Source organism: Triplophysa dalaica, chromosome 19, assembly GCF_015846415.1.
Source record: "Triplophysa dalaica isolate WHDGS20190420 chromosome 19, ASM1584641v1, whole genome shotgun sequence".
Classification (NCBI taxonomy): domain Eukaryota; kingdom Metazoa; phylum Chordata; class Actinopteri; order Cypriniformes; family Nemacheilidae; genus Triplophysa; species Triplophysa dalaica.
In genome coordinates, this window is record NC_079560.1 from 4,821,302 (window position 1) to 4,836,239 (window position 14,938).

General features: G+C 38.3%; 1 long non-coding RNA gene across 2 annotated transcripts; it reads right to left on the reverse strand.

Moving 5' to 3' along the window:
• Positions 1-328: 328 nt before the first annotated feature.
• On the reverse strand, positions 329-14,630 carry LOC130407614 (uncharacterized). 2 transcript variants are annotated; one of them, XR_008904666.1, is made up of 4 exons: positions 14,423-14,630; positions 7,411-7,509; positions 6,367-6,506; positions 329-5,290 (listed from the first exon to the last, which is right to left on the reverse strand). It is a non-coding gene; the product is annotated as an uncharacterized LOC130407614 (long non-coding RNA). The 2 variants fall into 2 exon arrangements; XR_008904665.1 differs by lacking the exon at positions 14,423-14,630 and having other exon boundaries at positions 7,411-7,621.
• Between the last annotated feature and the right edge of the window lie 308 nt (positions 14,631-14,938).

A 14,938-nucleotide genomic window follows, 5' to 3' on the forward strand; every position in this document is an offset into this window, starting at 1 on the left:
TTATTCAAAGACCATTTTTTCATAACCTAAAGAACCCTCTACACTACAAAGGAGTAGTTCAACAAGTGAAAATGCTGCCATTATTTACACGCCCTCTTGTCATTTCAAACCTGTATGACTTTCTTTCTTCTGCAGAACACAAAAGAAGATATTTTGAAGAATGTTAGCAACCAAAAACCTTTGGTCCCTATCGACTTGCATTGGTTTTGTGTCCGTACGATAGAAGTCAATAGGCACCAACGGTTTTTGGTTACCGACATCTTTCAAAATATCTTCTGTTGTGTTTTGCAGAAGAAAGAAAATCTAATTAAAATGATAACAGGGTGAGTATGGTGACAGAATTTTCATTTTGAAGGTGAACTATCCCTTTAAAGGTTCTTTATGGAGCCATTCAGCCAAAAAAAAGGTTCTTCTATGGCATCATGAGAACCCTTAACCCTTCAAGAGTGAAGGTGGTCTTCATGGACGACACATTATACACCACACCTTATATAAAACAAGCCCTAAACTTAAAACAAATTAAATTTGAAGATGAACGGTACGTTTAGCATGTACAGATTGTATTTAAACATTGTACAGTTAAAACTGACATTAGTATTGTTGGCTAAAAAGAACACCAGTTAAAATGAACTTAAGTATTTAAATATTATACTCACCAAGGGCGGAGAAAATAGAGATTCACACATATTCAATGCAGAGCTGGATTATAAAACAGGCAATCGGGGCCATTGCCTAAAACTCTCAGGAGCCTCCAAAGCCTCAGGCCACATTAAAAAGTTAACCACCTGCAGTTTTATACAACTGAAGCTGATCACTACGGCTTACAGATGCTACTAGATGTGTAAGTCAGATCTAATACTGATCTAAATCGTGTACAGTAAAGTCAATAAACAAGTTCCTGCACAAAACAAGCCAAGACTGTATACAAAACTTTATGTAAGTATCACATTACATAGAACAGTAGAGGAGTAGTCTGAACCCTAAACATAACATATTTAAAACAAATTTGCTATAATAAAATGCATAAAAAACATTACCGCTACAACAAAATGACTTACCTTTAAGTTAAATAAGAAGAAGTAGAAGATCCGAGGCATCTTTCCTTAAAGCAAAAATGAGAAAAACTTGTATAATGAGATAACAGCGATTCAGAGCTAATGACAACCGCACACACTCCTGACCAAAATAAAAGTCATCAAACTATAACATCATGTTTTGAGCTTTTGCATCAAAGACACCGGCTTGTTAAAACCCTCTTAGAATAAATATTTCATCCCTCTAACACTTGTAATTACACCTCATCTAAATATCCAACGAATGCTAATCGCAAGGTCAGGCAAAGATCTTTTTTTGGAAGTCATCCTTGGCTTACAAGAGCAAGACGTCTGGGGCCAGAGCTTCAAAGACGCCAGTCAGCGTGGGAGGGGAACTTCTATTAAGTATGCAAGTGTGCGATGGAGACAAACATCTCCCTCTGTCAAACACAAACTTAATTGTGCCGCCTGTAGGTCTCCAGTATTGTATTACGGTTTGGGCGGGTGATGAATCACCGCCATAAAAACAATGTTGTTATAAGATGACAATAGCACAGGTCAGGGTTGAGGTATGACAAGATAAACAGCGTGTAATTCTTTCATTTAGCTGCACTTATCGTGACTTCTCAGTTTTTCATTAGTTTGTGGTTTTCTGCTCACCTCTGATGCAGTTTCAACGTACATTGACGCAGAGTGTTGGTCTCCGCTCCTACATGACGTTGGCACCAACTGGCGACAACAGCAAGGGCTTGTGATTGTGAAGTATACACTGTGCACTTGTGAAGTCTACAAAGTCCTTGCTGCGGACTCACGTCAACATAATGGAACGATGCAATAATGATGCTCTTGTATCAGTTTAATTGCATTTCTGTGTACTGTTTTTCTTTGAAAAAGAGATCGAAGCAACCTACAAGACCATATATCTTCCGCAGCTCCTACAGTTCCATCTGTAATATCGCAATGCACAAAAGTAGATCATTCAAAGCTCATTTAGTCTCACCAACAGAAAGCGAGGCTTTATGAGAAATCTTGTCTATGAGTATGATCTTGTGAAACATCAACCTCGCCTCTCTGTGAATAAGAGAGAGATCAAAAGCAGAAAAACAAAAACCACAGAGAAAAAAGGCGGGAGTTCAACAGAACTTTCAATAGCAGATGGAAGAATCTCAAAATGACACTCGGTGATGAGGCAACACCTGCATCAGAGCTTGTGGACACGGTTGCACCTGTGGCCATCAGCAATGGGTGCTGTCATGCCAGCCGCGCTGGCACCGGGGCCCGGCAGGGCCATGCCAACCTGGAGCGGGTGTGCGCCAGAGCACATGGCAAACAAATCAACACTGAAATGATGTTTGAAATACATTAACAGCTGTGATAGGGGAAGTTACACACACGCATACACATACACTGAAAACTGAGGTGTAAAACCGTTCGGAGAGGGTACACGTTACTGATATTTGCTCTTTGAGCACATGTGTGCAATTATGATTAAAGTGGAAAACGCGTGTCACAATGGATTATGGGTACTGGTCACTGTGACACAGCTGTTCAACAATCGGTCACATTATGCCAGAGAGGCATCACAAATCATTGGAAATGATGACGGTCTATTAACCGAATACAAAACAAAGCGGATATTGGCTGAGATTGTTGTATTTCAATATTTTTTGCCGAAGTATTTTGAAAATGATCAAACACTGAAATGACTGAAATGTCGATCTCAGTTTTTGTATAATTGTCTGTTGAAGATACCAAATGGTTCAATGGTATGTGCTCTGTGACAAATGTGATTTATGGATACATTTGCATGACAAAAATGTACAAAAAAACACAAACAGAGAACAATGTTGTCAAAAGGATCTACGTTCACACCCATGAAAAAAAACGACAAAAAAACGGTTTAATTTGTGCCAGGCAAGAAGTTGATGTCACTTTGTTAAGCACCGCTACGCCCAAAAGCACAGAAATATGTCACATTGCACAGACAATACCATTATCTGGTCTTTAATAGAGTGGTTTTCTTGAACTCTGTCCTTTCCTTCTTATCTGAAAACAAGATTTCCATTCGCCGTATGTCCTGTGGAAATTCAAAAGCCGGTGTATGTTTAGGCGTCTGTATCTACACAGAGGACATGTTGCTGACAATCCAGAATATCCACAGCCTGACTAAACAGACCAAGAGCGCCGAATACCCACAAAGGCGTTCCTCTCGGAACAAAAGAGCACATTAACGTCGACAGGAATTGCCATTTGATTTCTTTCAAGTCGCCTTTTTTCTATCGGTGGGTCAGATAGGTCGCTGAATAAACCTAGACAAAGGCGGCTTTTCCTCTATTTTGAAAGGAAGGAACAGGAGAGAAAGGTTACAGGCAATGATAACATGTTTAATAAGACAAGACCACAGAGGCAAGCTGTGTTATCTCACCAAAGACAGCAGAGAGAGAGAGAGAGCGAGAGAGAGAGAGAGAGAGGGAGGGAGGGAGAGAAGCAGTATGGTGTGTGTTAACCCCTCCCCTCCCCTGCTCTGGTGGCACAGCCCGTGGTCCAGTCCAAGGCCCGGTCAGTCAGAAGTCATTACACCCACTATTAACTCCTGATCAGCATCATTAAGCATGCAAATTGAAGGGGCACGACGGCTCGGAAAACTTTTTATTGCCTTCTTCCCCCTCCCCGCCGCGCCGTCGGGCCTTCTCACGACGCCCGGCGCTCGGTAGAGTCGCTGTCAGTCTGATATTATCGTTAATTTAACTCCATTCTTTCTTGCTATCTCTCTTCCTCTGCCTCACCGGCTCACGATCTGTGCTTCTATGAGATATGACCTTCCACGATAAGCACAAATCAAGGAGGAGAAGCTTTGGAAGATTACAGCCTTTACAGCGTAAAAAAATATTGATTATAAACACACACAGTTGGGCTCTATCTTGTTTGGGTTGACATTTACATTAAAGAATTGAAGATTGTCTGGTGGAAAAAAGGGACCTTTAGCACAGTCCATAAAACTTTTCTGGCTAGAAACGTGGCTGCGGGCACCCACGTACCTGTAAATTATGTAATATGACGGAAAAGCATGTTTAGTGATTACGCCTATCAGCTAACAGCTAGAGTCAGATTCTTATGAATTGATATCAGATTTTGTGTTAGGCGAGGCATCATATTTTGCTTGTTCGATATTAAAATAATGAAACAAAAGATGGACAAAATTCCCCTTTTTTCTGCAGCAATGATTCTCGCTGTCTGTCCATTAAACCTTTGCAACATACAGTATAAATTTGGTTTAGTGAATCTATCATGTACTGTATCTGTCCCCTTACAAAAATGTATAAATAAATACATCTCTAAGTTTTAGAATAAAGAGATCATCTTATCGGCCTATTCTGTTTAGAGAGATAAACTGATTTCTCATGGAGAATATCGCCCTCCATTGGTGGCTTGAGGAAGCATAAATACACATTTTAAATATAAATTGTTACAAGAACGAAAAAGAAAGCCGGGACATAATGAAAGCAATGCCTTTTTAGCTTTATAGTTTTCTGAATATAGTGTTTTACATTCAGAATAATGGATAATAATACCATGATGGACTTGTTTATCGTCTTTATCTCACTTAAATCCAATCTTCTTTTCTCCACCATCCACCTAAAAAAGTGCTAAATTATTAATGCCTTCATTAAGGGAAATTACCTTTTAATATTTTTCCTGCAGGTTTAATTTTGATGATAAGCAAGGCAAACAGAGCCGAACAGAATTCCTGACAAAAGATAAACAACTTTAAAGGGAACAACATAGATAAGTAGCATTTAATTTACTGACTGCTAGACTTCTTTAAGAGCGACTCTAGCTTTAGCAGATAGAAGACAATTGATGTTTGCGGCCACACCTCTGATCCTTAGAAGCACTTTAATTGGATGGTCACCTGTAAATGATTTAAATAGCAAGTCATTCATCTTAAAGTAATCTTCACTCACTTGTTCACTAGCTATGCATTTTCTCCAAGTATCCCACACTTGCGACCTGGCTTCAACTCCTAAACCAAAGCTCACCTCAAAATTGAAATTCTTGTCTTCAAGACAAAAATGAAAAAAGACTTTTGTGACTCAAAAGTGAGTAATGACAAACTTCTCCTTGTAGCCTTTATCTAGCATTCAATATAAATCTATCCAGATCAATTGTATTCTCCTTTTCTTTTGAATCCTGAAAACACGCAATACCTGGACTTCACTGGCAAACAACCGTAACTCTGACAAGACCATCTGTTCCTAAAAAAAACAAAAAAGAGAGCAGTCTTGTTGTGTTTTATCTGTTTGTACCGAGTCAAAAAGCAAGATGCCAAGACTAAGAAAATGTGCAAAGTGTTTTGGCGCTTCTACATGTGTGCCACGTACAACAGGTGTCACATTTGCAACAACGAGGGCCAGCCAGATTATCTGGCTCATTGGTTCATTTTACGGGGTGAAATTAAAGGCCTGGCGCAGGTCCTTTCATTCTTCAGTAATTTGGTTACGGGCCAAAAGAAGCCTAAATGATATTTTGGCATTATGAAGGTTATCATGCATTAGCTGGACAGGTTGCAATATCAGATTAATGCGAGGCGGAATTGAAAAAATAATTACCAAATGCATGTTTTCATGAATAGCCACAGTTTGGACTTGAAATGATGTGCTTTTGGTAAAAAGGTGAGATTTGTTCATTGATGCTTCAATTATATGTCCAGCTATTACAGCATATTCACATACATACAGCACATAGACCAAACATTTAACATAGGCCTGTTGAAAGTACCAGTATGCATCCTGTGCTCCCTTGGAATATCTCAGATGGACTGACAACTGCCAAATAGAACGCCACAGATTGGTACAGTGACATAAAAACAACAATATTTTGATTTATAATACTAGTTTTTGTCAATTCTGCACCAACATTTCTGTTGAATTGCCACATTAATGCCTTTAAATCACATTCATTTTTGGGATGTTTTACAGCAAATATTGATTTATTAATTAATACTGCTCTGATAACCGATCTATGAATCTATAATATACCATAATTCATTCTTTTTGTAAAATCTCTTATTGACAGACATGGTACATTTCACCATTTTTCTTTCTGTTTTCCAGTTTCCTACATTCATTGTGTTTTCACTTTCTCTCATTTCTGTGCGACTCAGCTAAAAACTCGCTTGTGTTAATTGATGGCGTGTTTGGGCTCGGGCGAGGGACAGGGGCCAAGAGTAGGACAGGTGGAGGCGTAATCATGCAGAAAATGAGGCCTTTGGTGGAATGAAGGAGGAAAACGTGGAGTAAGGTGGGAGTCAACAGATGAGGGGGTGACAAACCTTGGACCTGACCAGACAAAACCAACACTGATGGCGCTTCTCACTTCTCGGATGAACCCAGCCCATCAGCATCCAGTGAAGTTCTCCTCCATTCTTTCATTGACCAGACCATCTCACAGAAGGTGATTAAACACTTTCCGCTAAACAAAAATAAAATATGCATGAATAAATGTATTTCCATATGGTGCCTGAAAGCAACTTCTTCCAGCTCAGCCAATCAGAAACCTCATGTGAACCAATTTGTATATTTGGGTTCCTGATATTGGACATTTATGAATGGTTCAAATCACATTTTAGACAAAATGTCTATTAATTTTTTTTTTTTTTAACAATTTCCAGCACCTACAAATTTGACTTCCCACAAGTCTGTCACGCTATGCAATCTCTCAGCGCTTGTTTATAATGTTGAACATGACATCATATTAATCAGAAACGTAAAAATCACACAGGCTATGGGTTCTGTTGCCTTAGCTGAGAGAGCACATTTCCAATGTGCAAAATATTCTCTGAGATGGCATGCGCATTGAGAAAATGTCCTTATTGCTACAGATATGGAAACTGACAGCGGTAAATTGGTAATCAGCTTTCTGGATATTGAAAAATTTCTCATTTATCAGGTGGCGACGGTGGAAATCTTCGCTGCATGTTTGTTAGCGTCTTCCAGCCACGCTCGGCAAGAGAATATTGTATTGTCCTGATAACGCTTCTCCACTGGAATGAATGTGAAACTATTGATTTTTACAATACATAATGTAGCGGGAGATCTTCATCATCAGATCACACAAAAACCCCAAACTCAAACGCACAAGCTGACACATTAAGACAAATGTAATAACACTCTTTTGTAGTTAATATATACCCGCATGGTTTTATTATACATGGTGTAAGAAATAAAATCTTATACTCTATCTAAGGCTGCCAAGATGAAGATAAATTAAACAATAAAAGCCACGAAACACTCAGAGAAAAAAGCAGAGGGAAAACCGAGAGTTATAAAGGACAACAGAAAGGAAATCAACTTCCTCTGCTGTGGCCATATGTTACCAAGGTGATGTTCCATGAAATCGATCCCAGTCTTAATATCTGCCAGCTCTTGGGCTTCCAGAGTCTTAGCCGGATCTTTGCATGCTGATCTGGGAGAGGCTGAAAGAGGGAGAGTAGGTGTTACAGGCTGCAGAGAAATGAAAGTAAGAATATGTGGTATTTTTTACCCTTATTTCAAGTTGTGCCGGATGTACTGGATATCTCTCTTGAACTCTCTTCTGGAGATCCTTTTTATATGACTATTCGAACAGATTCTTTCACTGGTGTTGCAGCAGAATCTAACCAACACGCTGAATGCCTACACTGGCTTAAAGTTTGTATGCGGTGATATATTATTTACTTTCTCAGGGTTCTAACGCAGCAACATGCATCATCAACAATTGACACATTTTTACTCTCACCAAATTCATAGCGAGTATTAGTCAAAAGGTAGTAACCTTGTTTTTTGGCAGATTGGTGAATGTATTGATATGTTTTACTACAAATACCATAGGTAATCTACGGTTACTATGGTTGTAGTAAAACTATAGTTCATTTTTGTTTGGGAAGAACAAAATGAGAATGGGTTTGCATAGGGCATTAGGAGTATTCATATACACCAAATTCATGCAAAATCGCTCTCAGACCCCTGAAACAAACCAATTTAGATCAATAAAAACAGAAAGATTGGTTAAGATGTCCACAGGACGTCATACTCCATTTCTTTATAATGCACCACACCAGGGATATCATAAACTAAAACTGTTCAAGCATCTCTGTGAAATCATTTAAAATGAACTACACTTTAAAAACAGAATTTTACCTTTTTACTGTACAAAATGCTGCAAAAGTATTAAATTACAGAAATAATTTTACTTGACAAATGTTTTATTTTATGCGGGACAATTACTGTTTGTATGGGTATGTTAATAGTGTAAAGTCTAAAATATTATTTAAAAACCGTTAAGGGATACGATATTTTTTATCACGTTTAGCTTTTAGTATTGCGTTATTTCAGTGAATAATTTAAGTGCCACAATTGTATTGATTTCACTACATTTCTTGTTCAAATGGATACTTCGCCCAAAAAAAAAAATTCTGTCTTCATTTACTCACCTTTTGAGTTGTTCCAAATCTGTATAAATGTATTTGTTCTGATAAACACAGAGAAAGATATTGGGAAGAATGCTTGTAACCAGACACATTTTGCCCCCTATTGACTACCGTAGATAAAAATACTTCTTTTGAACATTAAAGAAGATATTTTGTAGAATGTAGGACAGCAAACAGTTCTGGGGTACTTTTGACAACCATTGTATTTTTTCCTGCTATAAATGGGGGGCAATATATGTTTGGTTACAAGCATTCTTCCAAACATCTTTCACTCTGTTCATCAGAACAAAGAAATTTATACAGATTTAGAACAACTCGAAGGTTAGTAAATGATAACAGAATTTTCATTTTTGGGTGAAGTATCCCTTTAAACTAGAAATAAAGTGAAATAATTTACAACTGTTGCACTCAAATTATTTACTGCATTAAATCAATACTAAAATCTTAACGTGAAATAAAATATAGCTATACTTTAAAAGAGATTATACATTGAAGGAAAAACAAAATTGCCTTTTTTAAACTACAATTAACATGAAATCCTAAAAATATATTAAAAATATATATATATATTTCACCAAAATAAAAAATATAAAACTCTGCACACTACTCATCAAATGCTACAGAACATCTCAGCACAAGACAAAAACAAAGAGCTTCACAATGTCTGTCTGTTTGAGGTAATGGAGTTACTTTTGGACAGGGCCATAGACCCCGCTGCTGCCCGGAGACAAGCCATAAGAGCAGGAAACAGCGGGTAAAAAAGGCCTTTTTGTTCCTGTCCCTCTATTAATCTGAAGACTGTAGCAAAACCCCAAAGGGATTAAATGTGTTACTCTAAAGCTTTCTTCTACTTGCCAATCTGACTGCAAATTAAAAGATTGGGAGGGGGACAGCGTGGAGGGAGGGACTGTTAATTGCTGGCGAATCGATAATTCTATAATTACTTTGTGACAAATGGCTGGCTTGGAGCGTGGAATTGGTGGGGAAAGGGGGGCTTCAGGTGTCGGTGGGGGTGTGTAAAGAGAGTTGGCGATGACCAGGAACGGAAATATTTGCTTTTGTGCCTACAAGCGCTGTCAGTCCGGGCAGTGTGACATGGAACTTGTGTCAGGTTTAAAGTAGAAGCAAAAGTCTACAGGGAACTTCAGTATTGAGCTTCAGCGAGAGGAAAGAAGCATGAGGCTGCAGGCTATCTGGTGAAATAACAGGACCAAATTCATCCACAGTGAGAACTGAGGTGGATGTAAAACTTGACTTTTCAGAAATTGTTATGTGCTATAAAGATTATGGTTGTGTTTTGATCAAACCAGGATCTGATAATCACCAATGACATTAAATGCATGAAATTTGAGGGTAAGAATTAGGTTAAAATGAAATGTGAAAATGTTTTACTTTGTTGTGTTAATTAAAATAAACGTATCGTTTCAGATGGTGATTATGTAAAGTTTGTCAGTCAGTATCATGGGCGCTGTAGAGGGGTGGAAGGTTAGGACGATTCTTAGGGCTCAGGCTGATTTAGGGCCCAGAAGAGCAGACCCCCTTTTTATTTTCCTATTTGTAGGGGGACCAGAAATTTTGGTTTCCATAGGGCCCAGAATTTCTGGCGGCACCCCTGGTCAGTATACACTTGCTTCGAGGCCTAAAACAGAAATATACGCATTCTTTAAAAACAGCAAGGTGACGTGTTTTAAAGATCTATAGATCTATAGAAGTTAGCAAAAAACTGATTAAAAAATTGAAAAGTATGAAAAATGATTCAAAATACTGCAAGTATTTACAAACATCGGTTAGATTTTAAAGAAAATTTGAGAAGACTTGACAACAAGATAGTAAGCTACTTGTTCACATTAGTAAACAATCTAATAATGAACATAAACGTTTCACAGTATCTTTGTTGATGTTAGTATTTGCCAATGTAATTTATCAATGTTAGAAATATATAAAAATATATTAGTAATTAATAAACACTTAAAAAGCAACCTTTTTGTAAAGTGTTACGGAAAATTATTTGACTGCCTTACCGAGTGAAACAACTTCTCTGTTCCTAAAATCAACTCCATTTAAATATCATTGCCTGCCAACTTTTTCGAAAGAGCTTGGAAACAAGAGAGGACGTCAAAAGAAAATGCCAGCATGGGCCGAATGTTCTTGGGCCTAGTACAGGCTGTTCAGATCCCCCCACCCTTCAGAGTTGTTTTATTTAGCGCTGCTGTCGAGAGTGCGTGTTCGCGCTTAAGTATCACAGAGAACTAATGAAGTACGGTGGGAGGCAGTCACACACTGTGGAATAATAATAAAGCCGGGCGTGGACCACAGATCCCCTGACTACAGGGGACTACAATATTTCAGCACTACTTCTACTGCTCACACGTTCCCAACCATTGCACAGACTCTGCCTGAGACATGCAACTGTTTTTCAATCAATGAAACAATAATGTATCATTACGTTATGAATACAGTATCTTTCAGATTACCACCTCATCACAGGAGGTCAGAAGTTATAGGGATCACCTCATACAAAACATTGAAAAATGGGCTACAGTATTAAAAAAAAGTGCATGGCTACCTTTCTTACTGGCATTCAAGTGTTGATATGAAGGAAGTAACACTACATGAAGACAGAAAAGGTTGTGTGAGGGCAGATGGTTTGTGTACTCATTCCAGCTATGATCAAAGAGCCTCCAACAGTGATTTTAGTGGATGAAACCATCTCACGATTCAGAGGCTCAGAGCAGAAAGGCCAGTTTTGTAGCTCCTGGCTGGTTCCTGATGGATACTGATCAGCTCGAGTGTAAACTCATCCGCCCCCCTGGCACGATGTCTTTGTAACAAACCTTAGACGGAATGATTATCTTCAATTTCTCGCCACTCCTTTGATCCCAAATTGCGCCACCTTGGGTGACTTCTGTCGGATTACTGGGCATTATAGCATCCGGCCTGTCGCGGATCCTTTGAAATATGGCTGTCTGCGTGACATCTTCCTAACTCGACGTAAAGACGTTTTTTTGCTTTTTTCTCGAACGTTTCTGCACGCCTTTGCAAATTTCGTAGTGTCTTTTGTTGCCTTATTCACACGTTTATGCTCACGGCTTTTGGTTGTTCCACATGAAGAAATTGGTTCTGGCTTCAGTGTAGGTGCTTATAAAATTGTGTTTTTTTCAGGTTTGTTTTGTTTCTTGCTGAACAAGTGGCTTAAAAACAATCTTGCAAGCTCCTTGTCTGGCTAAATTAATTACAGCATTGAGATTCAAAGCAAAAAAGTGGCATATAGCATAAGAGTTACAGGCAAACACTAAGAAATCGAGAAGTGGAGGTGTTCGGGGTGTCAAGCTTTTTGCTGCAAAATCTATTCAAGTTTTAAATACGTTGAAGGGATATTTCACAGGCAAAACAAAATGCAAGGCACTTAAATTGATTCATATGTGTCTATTTCAAGAAACAGACTGATGTTCTAAGCATCAACTTCTGACCTTCGAATCATTGAGGTCATCAGAAAGAGGTCATCGTGGTTGACCTTAATCAGAAGTCAAGACTCCATTCACATTCTACCTGCAATATGTAATAAAAAGCTAATTATGTTTTGAAATGACATTTGCCTCATTGATGCGTCAAGATGCACTCAAAGACGTCTAAATCAGCGCTTCCCATCTGAGGGGTCACAGGTCCGTTCTGATCACAGTCAGCGGGGAAAATTACAAATATTGCAGATAGAATTCAAATTGAATATAAATGGACTTGCCCAATTTTTTAAGAGGACAGAAAATGCTTTGAGAATATCTTGTTGTTGACATCTCACCTAACTCAGGATTGAAATTCTTCTGTTCTATATTTTCAATATGGCATCTTTATGAGGTGTGTTCTATATATGTACTAGGGCTGTTCAATGTTAATGTATTAACGCAAGCAATAATTTTTTTCCAGATTAACGTGTTACAATATTTAACACAATTAATGTGCCATCTGCATATTTGGTCCATTGTCTAGCATTACATTATATAATCATTCTCTCATTCATGTGAAGGCCTTTAAACCATTTAAGAGTGATTTGAAACAGTATCTTTGACGCATTCAGTATAGACAGTATAGATAGTATAAACGTAGCATAACACAACGCGACAGCGGTCCAGTCTGGTCTATACAGTCAAGGGCTAATGGCTGCGTCAGAAAAAAAAGTATAATTAATCAGATATAGAAAAATAGCGATTGACATAACTAATATTTACTAATGCTATCGCTAAGTGCAATGCAGACCCCTGATGTTGGATGAAAAAGCCGGTCCCTGAAGCAAAACAAGAACTCCCCTGAATAACGCTGCTAGCAGTATATATGCAAACAGACCTAATATTTCTGCCTTCACTAAAATGTGCAATGTACAGATATAATTTTTCCATAAAATTTTAATTGGAGCCCCAAAAGCTTCTCAGTTCACTTCCAAAGTCTATGGTGCAACTAATTACTTTCCCGCACAGTATAATCCCCAAGACAAATTCTCCAGCATTTCTAAAGACACGTATGACCTTTCCTGAACTCCCAAATCAGAAAGTTTCGTGTCATAATTCCACGGACAGGTGTCACTGACAGTTTGGAATAATGTGAAAGAGTACGTTTCGGAAAAAGGCAATTTGTGAAGTTTACTAAAACACGACTGCGAAACGTCGACGGCAACACGCCGCACCTCTCGACTGAGCAATTGAGTCCTTTGTGCTGCACGATTTCAATTTTCTCATTTATCTCTTGGATATATCTCTCCGACTGACGTGACATTAATGAACGAAAATTCTCCAAAACTAATTTGAGCCTCAAAGTTATGGGGGGTTTATGCTAGATTTAGATAATGATGGAACACCAGTTTTGAGTGGCACATCAAACTTCCAGCGGCTCATTTGTGCTCAGATCTGCACAGAAACTCTCATTAAACGCCTTGCGTGATGCAGACTGGATTCTTTCGTTGGCACGGGCAGCGAGCAGACAGCCTGGAAAATAACTGCTGAAAAACTCCAAATCTGCCTGTAAGTCATTCTCTTTAACTCTGGGGATGATGGCTTTGCTTTGACACAAATAATGTGTCTGGATTCATGATGGGAGGAATAAAAAACCCTGTTATTGAGATATAAATTCATTACGTTCAAGTATTTGAAATTTTCATTCGCCTTGGTGTAACATCATATAACGGGCAGTTAACGTGCGTGATGTTGAGATTAGAGCAAATGTACAGCACAGTAACTGATGCAAAGAAGTCATTTAATAGGCAGAGTTAGTCATTCCTGATGAGACGGAGCAAAAAAATACTTCTGTTAAAAGATCCATAGATGTCTGTGACCCCTACTGAAGTGGTTCTATGTTGAATTGTTATAACTTAATTAGAGATGCACCGAATACTAAATGTCTCAACCGATACCTGATTGGTCAGAGTGATTTCTGATTCTGAAGATTAAAATAATATTCATTGTTCATTCATATAATGACTATTAACATTGAACATCAAACTGGTGATGTATCTTAACATTTTCTATATAACATTTTCCTGTCCTGTTTTGATTGACAGGATATATCGCCCCGATTATTGGTTGTTTTCAACTATTGGCCAATAGCCAATAATGTGAAAAAAAGCTTCTTACCGATTATTGCCTGATATATCTGTGCTTCTCTAAAGTTAATATAATTTCTGTCACTAAGTAACTATTTTCAGAGCATTGTAAATGTGAATAAACAAAATACACAATAAAATATGATTTTTAGAATTTTACAGAAATGTGCCTTTTATTATTGACCAGGAAATGGCAAATAAATGTAACAATTTCTACTATATAAAATAGTTTTGAATGTTTGAAATAAACTTAATTTACAGGTTAAAATGAAAAAAAATCCCTCGGCTTTAACAAGATCTAAAACTTGCAGCCCATATTGTGTGGTAACATACCAGAATGGAGCCGTTGAATTGAAGGAAAAGTGGCCAAGTGGTCGGAACCAAGACTTCTTGGAGACATGAGCTGAAAAATATTGTGTTTCAAAGTTATTACATTTTTATGGGGGAAAAAATACAAAGACAAACTTTGTTTTCTTTAGAATAACATGCACTGATGAATCACACACAATAAAACCAGGAGCATTAAAGAAGTAAGCTTTGATTTCACACTCTATAAACCTAACCAGATTTAACCGAAGGCCGCTAAGAGGAGCAATTATTATAACAAGTCAAATAATGGCCTTCGCGGGGACCACAGGTGCGTAAGGCTGAAAGAGAGCGAGATGGGTTTAGTGCAGAGAAACAATGTGCCACGACTCTGGGAGTAAGCGAGTTTGGTTCCCATGACATATCCACATTTGACACCGTGAGCCACGGTAAACTAAGTCTCGGGGTGCAAGGTGCCATCTCAGAGGGTCTGAAAACAGATGGAGGGGTGGTGAGGGGGGGACTGGCAGACAGACAGGGCTC